The sequence below is a fragment of the Mercenaria mercenaria genome, chromosome 12, assembly GCF_021730395.1.
Source record: "Mercenaria mercenaria strain notata chromosome 12, MADL_Memer_1, whole genome shotgun sequence".
NCBI lineage: Eukaryota > Metazoa > Mollusca > Bivalvia > Venerida > Veneridae > Mercenaria > Mercenaria mercenaria.
Genome location: NC_069372.1, coordinates 40,409,447 through 40,423,410, shown reverse-complemented (window position 1 = coordinate 40,423,410; position 13,964 = coordinate 40,409,447). Strand labels below are relative to the sequence as shown.

At 36.0% G+C, this 13,964-nt stretch overlaps 1 protein-coding gene across 1 annotated transcript in view; it reads right to left on the bottom strand.

Moving 5' to 3' along the window:
• Nucleotides 1-438: 438 nt before the first annotated feature.
• LOC123533993 (uncharacterized) overlaps nt 439-13,964 on the bottom strand; it is a 63,975-nt gene continuing 50,449 nt past the window's right edge. Inside the window, exon 20 of the mRNA XM_053519782.1 lies at nt 439-13,235. The gene's annotated coding sequence lies outside the window, so the exon portion shown is untranslated. The remainder of the gene's footprint in view (nt 13,236-13,964) is intronic.

Below are 13,964 nucleotides of genomic sequence, written 5' to 3'. Positions count from 1 at the left end.
ACTAGTGCTGCAACTGTGACTTGTACGAAGCTTTGATCTTTAATTGACTTATCTGTTTGAGTTACTGAGGCACAGTGTCAATAAGTAACATGCTCGACATAGTTGCCCTTTGAGCAAAATAAGTGTTTCTTATAGCAAATTCCAATTTTGACAGGTCAGTTTTCACTTTAATTCTCACCAACAGCAGACACATACTGTACGTTAAAATACGATACATCACTTGATTGTTATGATCCAATAGAGAATTTTTTCTGTACTTCACTGCACTACGCAGATGTACGTTTCAGAGTACACTCATCAGTGAACTTGTGGACTTCTGAAAGTATCTCATACAAATAAAACAAACATACTGCTAATCGATCGGGAGATGAATGAAATGTGATCAATGTCCGATAACCTGCAACAGTGTGATGGTAAAGATAAAAGCAGAAAACGCTGTAAAAGTGATTTTTTTTATTTTCATGTATAGCAACCATACATACAAGTCAATGCTGCATTGTCACATATATTCGTCAAACAAATATCTAAACTTTGTTAAGAGACAAAATCATGCAATGCTAACATTGTGTAAAAAATGCAGAAACTGTTTCATTCCAAAAACTTAAAAGGTGTATATTTTTTGACACCCGGGCTATAGTTGTGCAATAACAAAAACGGAAGCAGCGTGACTGAGTTAAAGACGCTTGACCCGGACGTGGTAATTTTATATAGGTAATAGAAAACAGACAAGCGCATGTGAATTGCTCGAGTCCGCCAGGGTACTTCAGCGAGCTTACAATCATCAACAACACCCAACATGTACACCACACAGTCACCAACACCCACAGTGAACACCACACTGCTCATAATCACAGACTACTACAATTAACACCATAATGCTCACAACCACCCACATCCACAGTGTACACCATACTGCTAATAATCACAAACACCCATAGTGTATACCACTCTGCTCACAATCACAAACACCAATAGTGTATGCCACACTGCTCACAATTACAAACACCCATAGTGTACACCACTCTGCTCACAACCACAAACACCAATATTGTACACCACTCTGCTCACAAAAACCAAAAACCCATAGTGTACACTACTCTGCTCACAATCACAAACACCCACAGTGTACACTACACTGCTCACAATCACAAACACCCACAGTGTACACCACACTGCTCACAATCACAAACACCTTCAATGAACACCACTCTACTCACAATCATTCATAGTGTAAACCACTCTGCTCACAATCACATACCCTAATAGTATACACCACTCTGTTCACAATTACAAGCAACCACAGTATACACCACACTGCTCACAATCACCAACACCCAAATTGAACACCAAACTATTCACAATCAAAAACACCTTCAATGAAATCCATTCTGCTCACAAACACCCATAGTGTACATCACTCTGCTCACAACCACAAAAACCCATAGTGTACACAACTCTGCTCACAATCACAGTACACAGTGTACACAACTCTGCTCACAATGACAAACACACACTGTACGTGTACCACTCTGCTCACAATCACAAACACCCACACTGTACATCAGGCTGCTTACAATCACAAACACACAATGTACACCACTCTGCTCACAATCACAAACACCCACAGTGTATACCACTCTGCTTACAATTACAAACACCCACACTGTACATCATGCTGCTTACAATCACAAACACACAAGTGTACACCACTCTGCTCACAATCACAAACACAAATTTTAAAGGAATGCAGCATATACAACAACACATACCAGTACTCCTTCAGAATTTCTTTGATACTTGAATTTGACAAGAGGCCCAAATGGGCTTAAGTCACTCACCTGAAGAGGACCTTAACCATCTGAACCTTTAAGCGGCCAAACACCCCAAACTGAACACATTTATGAGAGGACCTTATATTGATGCCACAGACCAGGTTTGATGAAGATCCACTGAGTGGTTCATGATTAGAAAGTCATTAAAAGGTAGTTTTACTTTTAGCCCTAGCAACCCCTGAAAGTGGTCAACTGCCTCCATTTGAACAAATTTGAGAGAGGACCATATAATGATCCTACATACCAAGTCTGATGAAAATCCATCTAGCCATTCATTAAAAGAAGTTGTTAACAGGCATTTCTAGTTTTAGCTGTAGCAGGCCCTAAAAGAGGCCATGTGTCCCTAAATGAAAACATTTGGTAAAGGGCTTTATGTTTAATGCTATAAATCAGGTTTTCAAGATGAAGATTCATCAAGCTGTTCATGAGACAAAGTCTTTTGAAGACATTTCTATATTTGTTCTAGTGGCCTATAAAAGGGGGACAGACTGCCCCCTTTTGCATAAATTTGGGAGAGGACCTTATAATGATGCTACAGACCAAGTTTGATGAAGATCCATCATGCAGTTCATGAGTAGAAGTCTTTTAAAGGCTTTTATTTTTTTTTGGTTCTAGTGTCCCCTAAAAGGGGCCAAGTGCCCCCATTTGAATAAAATTGGGAGAGACCTTATAATAATGCCACAAGCCAACTTTGATGAAGATCCTTCTAGCGGTTCATGAGAAGTCATTTAAAAGTATTTCTAATTTTGGCTCAAGCGCCCCCTAAAAGAGGCCAAGTGCCCCCATTTGAATAAAATTGGGAGAGGACCCATCAATGATGCTATAGATCAAATCTGATGAAGATCCATCAAGTGGTTCATGAGAAGAAGTCTTTTAGAGCATTTATATTTTTAGTTCTAGTGGTCCCTAAAAGGGTCCAACTGCCCCAATTTGAACAAAATTGGGAGAAGATCTTATAATGATGCTACAGACAAAGTTTGATGAACATCCTTCAAGTGGTTCATGAAAAGAAGTTGTTTAAAGGTATTTCTAATTTTGGCTCTAGTGGCCTCTAAAAGGGGCCAAGTGCCCCTATTTAAACACACTTGTGACAGGACCTTATAATGATGCTACAGACCAAGTTTGATGGAGATCCATCCAGCGGTTCATGAGAAGAAGTTTTTTTTAAAGTTTTTCTATTTTAGTTCTAGCAGCACAGGTCCATTCCAGGATGTTACTGACCAAGTTTGGTGTAATTCTGACCAGAAGTTTCAGAGAAGATGTTTAAGTAAAAATGTTGATGCAGAACGATGGATGACAGACAGTGTAGTATCCACCTATACTAATAGCTCACCCTGAACATAGTTCAGGTGAATTAAAAATGTTTTTTTCTCTCTAACAAAGTCATAAAACTGACATAGATCACTACAAAAAGCAAGTGAAACAATGTTTTCCAAGCAAGCATATACATATCTTCTACATATCAGGCAACTGCCATACAATACAACTCCTAACATTACACAAATGATATAAACATTCTTCAAAAAGAGCTTAAGATGACAAGCATCAAGACACTTGACACAGGCATAATAATTGCCTAAGTTAAATTGTATATTAATACTGACAACAATAAATACAACAAGAACTGTTTGTAAAAGATATATGCCCCACCCAACAATTGCATGTTGAAGGCAACTGTGTACAAATTTTTGTATGCTGTGACCTTTGACACAACAACTTCAACTATAACGGGTCATTTACTGACTTACAATCAGTTTATGAAGTTATATGGCCACAGCCCAAAGAATTCTCCAGAAATTGGTCAGAAACCATTTTCTGTCATGAGGACACTGTGGCCTTGACCAACTGGCCCTAAAAACAATAGGGAGCATCTACTAACCTATGAAGTTTGTCAATGGTAGGCTAAAGTGTTCTGTAGTTATTGAGCAGAAACTGTTTTCATTTTCAAGGTCATTGTGACCTTGACCTTTTGACCCCAAAAACTTTAGGGGTCATCTTCTGATCACAGGAAAGCAACCTATGAAGTCTGTATGCTGACAATATTACTGTCTAACAGAACATTATGTGACAGTTGTTTTGTTATACAGACTGTCCAACAAAAAAAAACATGTGATACTGGTTTCATTATACTAAGACATAGATCTTATCTTAGGTCTTGATGTTGGAAAATCACATCACTTGTCTCATCAATGAGACGGAGCAGGACTCCACTACCTGCCTACTTGTAATTCCACACTTACCCATAGGGCAAATATACCATTCTTATATTACTTTTTTGGTCAACAATTTGGTCCTTTACCTTCTTGCCATGTTGTACAAAAAAAAAAGAGAGGAAAACATTTCAAGTTAAAGGTTTACAGAATAATCTTGAAAACATTAAATAAATTTGATGGCAGATGCTCAAGTAGCATTTTACAGAAACAGATGTGACTTTGATCTCAAGACATACTGACAACACACATTCATACTATGAATTTTGAAGGCTGTAGGCCAAGCTTTCACAGTTACCCATCAAAAAACATTTTGAGTATCAAGATCACTGTGACCTTGACCTTTTACAGAATGATTCCAAATATGAAAGACTTAATCTACTGATAAAAGGAAAAGTTCCAAGGTTTAGACAGGAAACCTTTTTATTCTTAAGGTCACCTTAAACATGCCCTTTGAGATAATGACCCCTAAAAAAATTGGGCACATGTACTGACCTGTTTGAAGTTCGGAGGAAATTATCGATCATAAATTGTTTTCATTTTCAAGGTCATTGTGATCTTAAACTTTAGACATACTTGTCAAAAATGACACTGAGGATTCTAAAAAGCGAGAAAAAAAACATCATCAACAGCACTTTGTGCTTTGGTGATCTAAAAATAATTAAAAGATAATAAAACAAGAATACATTAATTTCTGAATCATTCAGCCTTACTTATAATCTACATTGTAGATTGTGCTTATTTCATTCAGAAAATCGTAACAATAATCTTGATAACACAGTTTAAAATGCTAAATACTGTGAAATCATTAATATTTGTAGGGGACTAATTTTCGTGGTTGAGCCAATCAACGAAATTTAATGCCAACGAGCAAGTAAAATTCCCATTCATTTTATGTTCAAAAGTAGAAATCCACGAATTTATGTCCCAATGAAATCGCCGTTTTGGCCAAAACCACGAAATTTCATGCCCACGAAATTAAATGATTTTACAGTATAATACGAAAAAGTAGAAAATGGTCGTAATAAAGTAACATCAACCAACTAGACAATTCAAACAAGACATCCATTTACTAGCCCTTCATGTTTTACCTATGTGATAACTTTCATCTTTCATAATGCAAGTGAAATCAAAGATATTGACCATGATATCGAGGTAGCATTAGAAATTTCATTAAGTGTATATAATGTAAAATGTGACAACAATGCCTTGAGAGATTGTCATAGCTTATTATAACCAGGTTCTACTTATTCAAAGTGAAAATTACATTTATACAAAGTCAATATCCACAAGCTAAAACGCTTGTCAACTACCAAGAAAACACATTTCATCTCAAATTCAAATATTAATTCACAATACCCACATGAGTTCACAACCAATGAGAAACTAGAAAATGCTTTTGTAAAAAAGCGCATGTCTCCCCCAATGCAAAGTCTTATAGGCAAGAAGTCAATAGGGGTCAGAAGCGAAAGTCAAAGAGACACTGATGGTTGGCTGCAACAGGGATCATCTACTTGGCATGTCCAATCATCCCGCTAAATTTCATCACTCTTGGCCTAGTGGTTCTCAAGTCACTGTTCAGGCTTCTGTGACCTTGACCTTTGATCAAGTGACCTCAAAATAAATAGGGGTCATCTACTCTGCATGTCCAATCATCCTATTAGGTTTCAACATTGTAGGTCAAGTGGTTCTCAAGTTATTTCCCAAAAAATGATTTTACATAAACAGGCCAATGTGACCTTGACCTTTAATAGACTGACCCCAAAATCAATAGGGGTCATCTACTCTGCATGTTCAATCGTCCTATGAAGTTTCAACATTCTGGGTCAAGTGGTTCTCAAGTTATTGATCGGAACTGGTTATCAATGTTCAGGCCCCTGTGACCTTGACCTTTAACGGAGTGATCCCAAAAACAATAGGGGTCATTTACTCTGCATGAACAATCATCCTATGAAGTTTCAACATTCTGGGTCGAGAGGTTCTCAAGTTATTGATTGGAAATGGTTTTCCATGTTCAGGCCCCTGTGGCCTTGACCTTTAACAGAGTGACCCTAAAATCATTAGGGGTCATCTACTCCGCATGACCAATAATCCTATGAAGTTTCATCATTCTGGGTCAAGTGGTTCTCAAGTTACTGACCGGAAATGGTTTTCCATGTTCAGGCCCCTGTGACCTTGACCTTTCACAGAGTGACCCCAAAATCGTTAGGGGTCATCTTCTCTGCATGACCAATCATCCTATTAAGTTTCAACATTCTGGGTCAAGTGGTTCTCAAGTTACTGACAGGAAATGGTTTTCAATGTTCAGGCTCCTGTGACATTGACCTTTGACAGAGTGACCCCAAAATCAATAGAGGTCATCTAATCTTCATGACCAATCATCCTATGAAGTTTCAACGTTATGGGTAAAGTGGTTCTCAAGTTACAGACCGGAAATGGTTTTCAATGTTCGGGCCCCTGTGACCTTGACCTTTAATAAAGTGACCCCAAAATCGATAGGGGTCATCTACTTTGCATGTACAATCATCCTACGAAGTTTCAACATTCTGGGTCAAGTGGTTCTCTAGTTATTGATCGGAAATGGTTTTCAATGTTCAGGCCCCTGTGACCTTGACCTTTGATGGAGTGACCCCAAAATCAATAGGGGTCATCTACTCTTTATGTCCAATCATCCTATGAAGTTTCAACATTCTGGGTCAAGTGGTTCTCTAGTTATTGATCGGAAATAGTTTTCAATGTTCGGGCCCCTGTGACCTTGACCTTTGATGGAGTGACCCCAAAAACAATAGGGGTCGTCTACTCCAGCAGCCCTATAACCCTTTGAAGTTTGAAGGTTCTAGGTCAAATGGTTCTCCAGTTATTGCTCGGAAATGAAGTGTGACGTACGCACGGACGGACGGACAGGGCAAAAACAATATGTCTCCTGGGGGAGACATAATTATTTATTCTTCAAGTACACACCCACAATAAGTAAGTTTTGAGAACACCTAAAAAGTGGCCAATCAATTTACAACAGCATTGGAAACTTTCACCTCATAAAAGTCAAGACAATTTTAACAGTCAAAGATAATACATGTACACCATCCCCCAACATCTGCCCACTGCATACTTATACTAACCTAGTTAGGACAAATAATTTGGAAAACAAAGATGCTACCTTAAAACGAGCAACTTTGTTTCCTTGGCCACATAATTACATTTTACTTCTGAAATTTTCAGAAGAAGGAAATAAAAGGGAGAGAAATATGTTTAAATGACACTTCATGATTTTCACATTTGAACTTTACAAGTGAGAATATTTACAAAGAAACTTCAATATGGAGTTAAATACTTCAATAAAATGCAGCTCTGCATTACTTTAAATAAAACCACTACCAACAAGCATTTCAAAAGTTAAAACACTTTTTTCATTTTCAATACTGTCTGACTGATAAAATGTGCTATAATTATAAAAAAATTCTTTGTAATCACTGTAGCTTTCTATGACTAATTAAGAATGTCATGGCAGAGCATACCCATGATATAACAAAAAGACAGTTACTTCAATATTCCTTACCCTGCTAAATGGCAAACAGTGTAGATCATGATCAGACTGCATGGATGTGCAGGCTGATCATGATCTACACTGGTCACAAAGACAGAACAAATCGTGTCCAGCATGGTAAGTGTTATTCCATACTCATGAAAAATTGTCCAAAAGATGTTAAAATATGGCAAAGTTTGTCAAACATCTTAACTGTCTTGCAGATTCTCTTCAAAATAACTGAAGGAGGGTATTCAATAAAATGGTAAATTCATTTAAAATATAAAATATCCTTTGGCTATTCAAGGACCATTTCCGCTACATGCTATTTATAGAACAGGTTGCTTTTATGCTAAGATATCCTAAAAGCTTTATAACAATAAATCAACCAAAAAGCTATTTGACAGGTGTCAAAAATGCTTGAAATTTTCACTGCAAAATAGTGTAACGAAAGTGTTTCTATTCAAGATATTTCAAAATATAAAAAAATCCATTAAATTTTCTTAATATAATCAACAAATGTAGTTCCTTAGAATTATTATAATATGAATGATAATGTCTATAAGAGCACTGCTGTGCGAAAACCAACATTAAGGATTTGAAATCAATATGGATCCATATCAACCTGCATACATGTGAAGTCTGATCTTGATCCATACTGTTGCTTATTAGTTGCATGTGAGTGCTGAAACTGATAAACAAACAGTATGGACGTGGGGATGAATAAACAGTATACATGTAAACTGATCATTGGCTAAGCGAGAACGTTGGTTTTTCGCACAGCGGCAGTCAAATTATAACGAGAAATTGGGGAAAAACCCTGTTTCTGAACAGGTGAATCAGACAGTATAAATTAACATGACTAATAACGAGGGCTCCGGAAATTTTGAAACTCAATCGGTCCGAAACGAATATCCTGACATCGGCGCTACCCCACCTACCGCATTACCAATATACCATATTTGTAAAACGTGATAATAAGCATGTCATGCATTAAAACTGAGTTACCGGTCAACGCGAGTTACCTTACAATGATTACAGTTATTCAGTGTTATGTGTGATCGTTACTTTGTTTAAATTTCGATGTTTTTCCTAGAAAATACTTGCAAGGATAAAATTACCGAGGCATACACCATGTACCTAACTAGTCTAAAAGCCAACGCATGTGACTTCGGTACCGTATACACGATGTTTCCTCATTCTTTGACGGAATTTTTTAAATTACAATGCGTCAAATTGAATTACATGACACATATTCTCTGCTATACATCCTCAGTATTTCAAGAATACTCTGCCGCGGACCGAATGTGTACGTTATGTGAACGCTGAGATCGAATTTCCCGCATGTGTAGTACCATTTTGTCACGCGGTTATGCCACGGATATTTCATTTCACTGGCGTTGTACTTCAATAAGCAACTACATTTTATTAAGTTATATGTTCTCTTCAGATGTAAACAAAATTTCGTTTTGAAACGTTTTTTAAAAGACCGATTTAATAAACAGCGCCACTCCGGTTTTCTTTATCATTCGTGTTTGTCAGTCCATTTTTTTCTTTATTTTTTTTTGTACAGTCGGGTTGCAAAGACGATTTTCTGCACTTGTTTCAACTGGCGCCCCAACAAATGTATCATGTAATTTTTACAAATCAAGTTATTATAATAATTATTTATATCGGTTTCCTGTGTGATGTCTCATTAAATGCAGTGACCATTTGTTTTTTATCCGTGATCAAACATAGCCTTTTGAAATAAACCATCTGTTGGATTCTAAATAAAAGAAGTGGATCCCCGTCGAACGGATTTGGATCCAGTCAGAAACATTTGGAAACCAGTCAAAAATGTTTAATACATTGCAGTCAGCTGTCTGCAAACATTAAAAGATGTGTCGCGCGAGCACTGATTGCGTCACGTGCTAATTACGGACCGATTATCAAGGTGACAGTCAGACCATTTGACAAATTTTTGATTATCTGAGGGTGCGACCAACAATTTCCTGCTTGGCAGGTGATCGTGTATTGAGATTTCAGACCAAAATTTATACTTTTCTCCATTTTTACGGGACCGATTTTTTTCTTTTTTTCACTTCACGAATCGGTCTGAAAAGTCAAAAATCGGTCCAAAACCGACAAACTTCCGAAGCCCTGCTAATAACTATATTGCATTGGACAACAAATGAATTTACTGTGGTAAAAACAAATAATCTTACATGTATATGTCTAAATATGAGAGACTATCGTGCTATATACAAAAAAAAAATTGTACTAACACTAAACAAAATACAGCTACAAATTCAAAACCATCTCAAAAACAGATGCTTTATCCTTTGATCAGCTTTCATGGTTCATACAGACCTTCCCAAAAAAAATTCAGGTAGTTTTCAAGGAGTTTTCAAGTAGTTTTCCTCCATTTTCAAGGACTAAAATGGGCACAATGTCACTGTTGCTGAGACATGAAATAACCAATTTAAATCCAATTTAGGACAAAATTAAACAATGTAACACAAGGTTTACCTTCAACGCATCGCGAATAAATTACACAGTGTGAAAATTACTTGAAAGAGCATAAAACCCGTAAAGTATAGTACCGTACCGTACCGTACTATCGCCGACTCCATGGCAGGTCCTAATGGCGGTAACGGTTGGGTTTTTTTTGTCGTTTTTTAGTTTATTTTGGTCCGTTTATAATGTTTGTCTGTTTTCACTTCGCACCCGACGAATTTAAGGACTATTTGCCATCTTTTGTACGTTTTTTCCTAAATTCAAGTAGTTTTCAAGTAGTTTCTGACTGTTACAAAATTCAAGTAGTTTTCAAGGAGTAGGCATCAAATTCAAGGACTTTTCATGGCCTGTGCGAACCATGGCTTTGATACGATATTGTTTTATAATGCTACAGAATTTGAAAGCAAACTACATGCATAGACTTTGGACACTTCAAAGACAAGCAATGGGGCTTCTAGAATACAGAGAATACATATTTACACAGGACTTATAAACTTATATACCTGCAACATGTGCATGAGGAGTATTTAGTAAAACTACTCACAGAGCTGCCTATTTCTGACATTTCTGGTAAGGCCAAGCATGAAATAAAAATGCTACTTGATATTAAGAAATGATCAGTCTTTAGAAGGATTTTAATGAAACTTCTCATGATTATAATCTGAGCCGCGCCATGAGAAAACCAACATAGTGGCTTTGCAACCAGCATGGATCCAGACCAGCCTGCCCATCCGCGCAGTCTGGTCAGGATCCATGCTGTTCGCTACAGTATCTCTAATTCCAATAGGCTTTGAAAGTAAACAGCATAGATCCTGACCAGACTGCGTGGATGCGCAGGCTGGTCTGGATCCATGCTGGTCGCAAAGCCACTATGTTGGTTTTCTCATGGCGCGGCTCATCTAATGTATGGACGATAGTGCGGTGAAATAAAATGTGTAGGTCCATGAGCTTGTTTTTAAGATATCTGACCATGATTAAAGAGATTCCCTCATTTCAAGCTGATTTTGAGACATTATTAGGAATTATTTAGATTCTAACATGTCAAACATTTTAACATCATATTTTATCTCTAGAAAGGTACTAACATTGCCATTTTTATAACTTTACACACAGGCTGCCATTTATTCATAAAATGACTTTTGTTTCCGTATGTTGAGTCCAGGCTTTGTTCTATGTTATCCGGATATTATAAATGATGTTACACAATTACTTCCGTGTAAGCAAAAGCGAGAAATAATCAGAGGCCCTTACCATATTTCTGAAATATAAATACATAATGTATATCAATATAAAATAATCAATTGAATAGCTACTAACAAACTGTGATAAAACTTATATTGAAAGGGTCAGTACAAATATATACATGCATCATAAAAGAACTTTAAACTGCATATTGAAAAGGAGAAATGGACACCTCACAGAGATATGGTATTTACAAAAACATGAAAAAATTATGAGAAAATAAAATTTACAAAATCGCACCAATATTTAAGCAATACAAACAATATAATCTAGTTCAATACATCATAGTAAAATAAGCAGAACAATAGGATAATTGTCAAAAGCTATAAGTTACCCACAATATGGTAATACATGATATATGAGCCGTGCCATGGGAAAACCAACATAGTGGGTATGCGACCAGCATGGATCCAGACCAGTCTGCGCATTTGCGCAGTCTGGTCAGGATCCATGCTGTTCGCTAATAGTTTCTCCAATTCCAATAGGCTTTAAAAGCGAACAGCATGGAGCCTGACCAGACTGCGCGGATGCACAGGCTGGTCTGGATCCATGCTGGTCACATACCCACTATGTTGGTTTTCTCATGGCACGGCTCATATCATCTTTTTTCTCCTTTAACCATTTCTGTTTACTAGATTCAATGTTAGTCAGATAAATTATAATATTTTTAAAACATGTGAGACCTTGTGTCTGTCTGTGCATTTTTCATAGAAAAAAGCTTAACAGTAATTTTCTTGAACATTACAGCAACACAGTCAAGTCAATTTCAACCTACAGTATTTTGAATTCATTTAATTTCATGGGCATGTGATTTTGTGTTTTGTTTTTTTTTTGTTTTTTTTTTTTGGTCAAATTGTCTATTTCCTGGGAATATGAATTCGTGGAATACATATTTTGAACATAAAATGAATTGAAATTTTATCTTTAATTGGTATTAAATTTCGTACATTGTCTCAACCATGAAACCTACATGCATCAAAAAATTAGTCCCCACTCCCCCTGAATATTCTTGAATTTACAGTATATATCTTACATCTATCATGCAGAGAATTTTCACAACTACTGTCATTTGTTTCAGTGTAAGACAGAAATATATGTCATGACTGAACACCAAATGCAGTATTTTCATAAGTGGCATAGCCAGGAGTGAAAATGTAAGATTTGGTGTTCATGAGTGAAAGATATTTTGATCTCAAATGTAAAACAATTAAGTTTTCTTTTTACTTCATGTTTTGACTAAATTTACCCATTTTATAGTTTCTTACCAGTAAAAAATATATTTGATATTTTTTACTGTGAAAATACCATACATATTTAACTCTTATATCTCAATAATTTACTGAAAGACATGCAATAAATTTACTTTGTACACAAATATTTTCTTAAAATATTCAACATAAAAAATTATAAAACATATATATGTTCTAAGTACCTCTATTACATGCATCAAAAATGCCCTTAATAACCATATATACAATAACGATAAAAGAAACAGCTAATAGTTGTCAACTTTTCCATGTCTCCAAATGTATCCACAGTTAGCAGTCTGACTTAATTTCATCTGTTTATGAAATTTTCCAGTGTTTACACAGTATAATACTGTTTCTCTTGTACACCTGTTAATAAAGTGTAAAGTGCTATTTCATTAAAGTGTCAACCCTTTTATGAAAAGGGCTAGCCATTTTGAATTAGAAGACACCTTTGACCTCCCTAATCCTTTTCTTTACTATCAAGCATCAAGAAGAAAGGCAATCAATAAACATTCTATCACTAGGTGGCAGCTCACATACCGATAACATGAGAACAGCTCCAATTGGGGTTCTAACCTTTGACAAATTCTTCCAAAGGCACATGCCTAAATCACTAGGCCAAAGTGTACAGATTGTCATGTTAAATCTATCCTCAAAATTAATCCACTTGCACACCAGCCTGAAAACAAAAATATTTTTTTATCTCTTGCATTCTTCACATATGTATTTGTCTTTTTATAACTACGTTATCTTTAAAACTGGTACAGTATTAGCTGTTCCAATATAATACATATTACAAAATAGATTTGTAGTACAGAAAGTAAATAGAAATAGACAAGATTATTTTTTTCCGCAGTAAAAGTACTGTACCAAAGGCCCCATCCATCAAATTTGTTGACACAGGAACCACATTTTTTTTAATGAAACTTAATTCAAGAACCTGCATATTCTCCAAACAACTAACCAACTGTAAGTCAGGTTTCATAAAGAAATTTCTTGTACTTCAAACTATAATTCAGGGCATATATTGTGTGGCTGATGGATGGACAAATAAACAAACAAATGGATGGATAAAAGGACAAAATAAAACAATCCGAATTCAACATATTGCTTTCTGTTTATATCCTAGATTTCTTGAAAAAATCTCCTGTACTTTTAAACTTATGACAGAATTCTTCATTTGTGTTTGACAGAAGGGCAGACAGTTATATGAATGGATTGACAAAGAGGGAAAATAAAAGTACATGTATGTGCATGTTCTCCATAGTCTTTTTATAAAATTTCATGATAAAAATCTTTCTTAGTTTTTTTGCAGAACCCACTTTTTTGCCATATTTATAGATTATCTGTTGCGATAGCAACGAAACAAAATGAAGTGCACATTCTTCTTATTTCCATCTACCCAAGT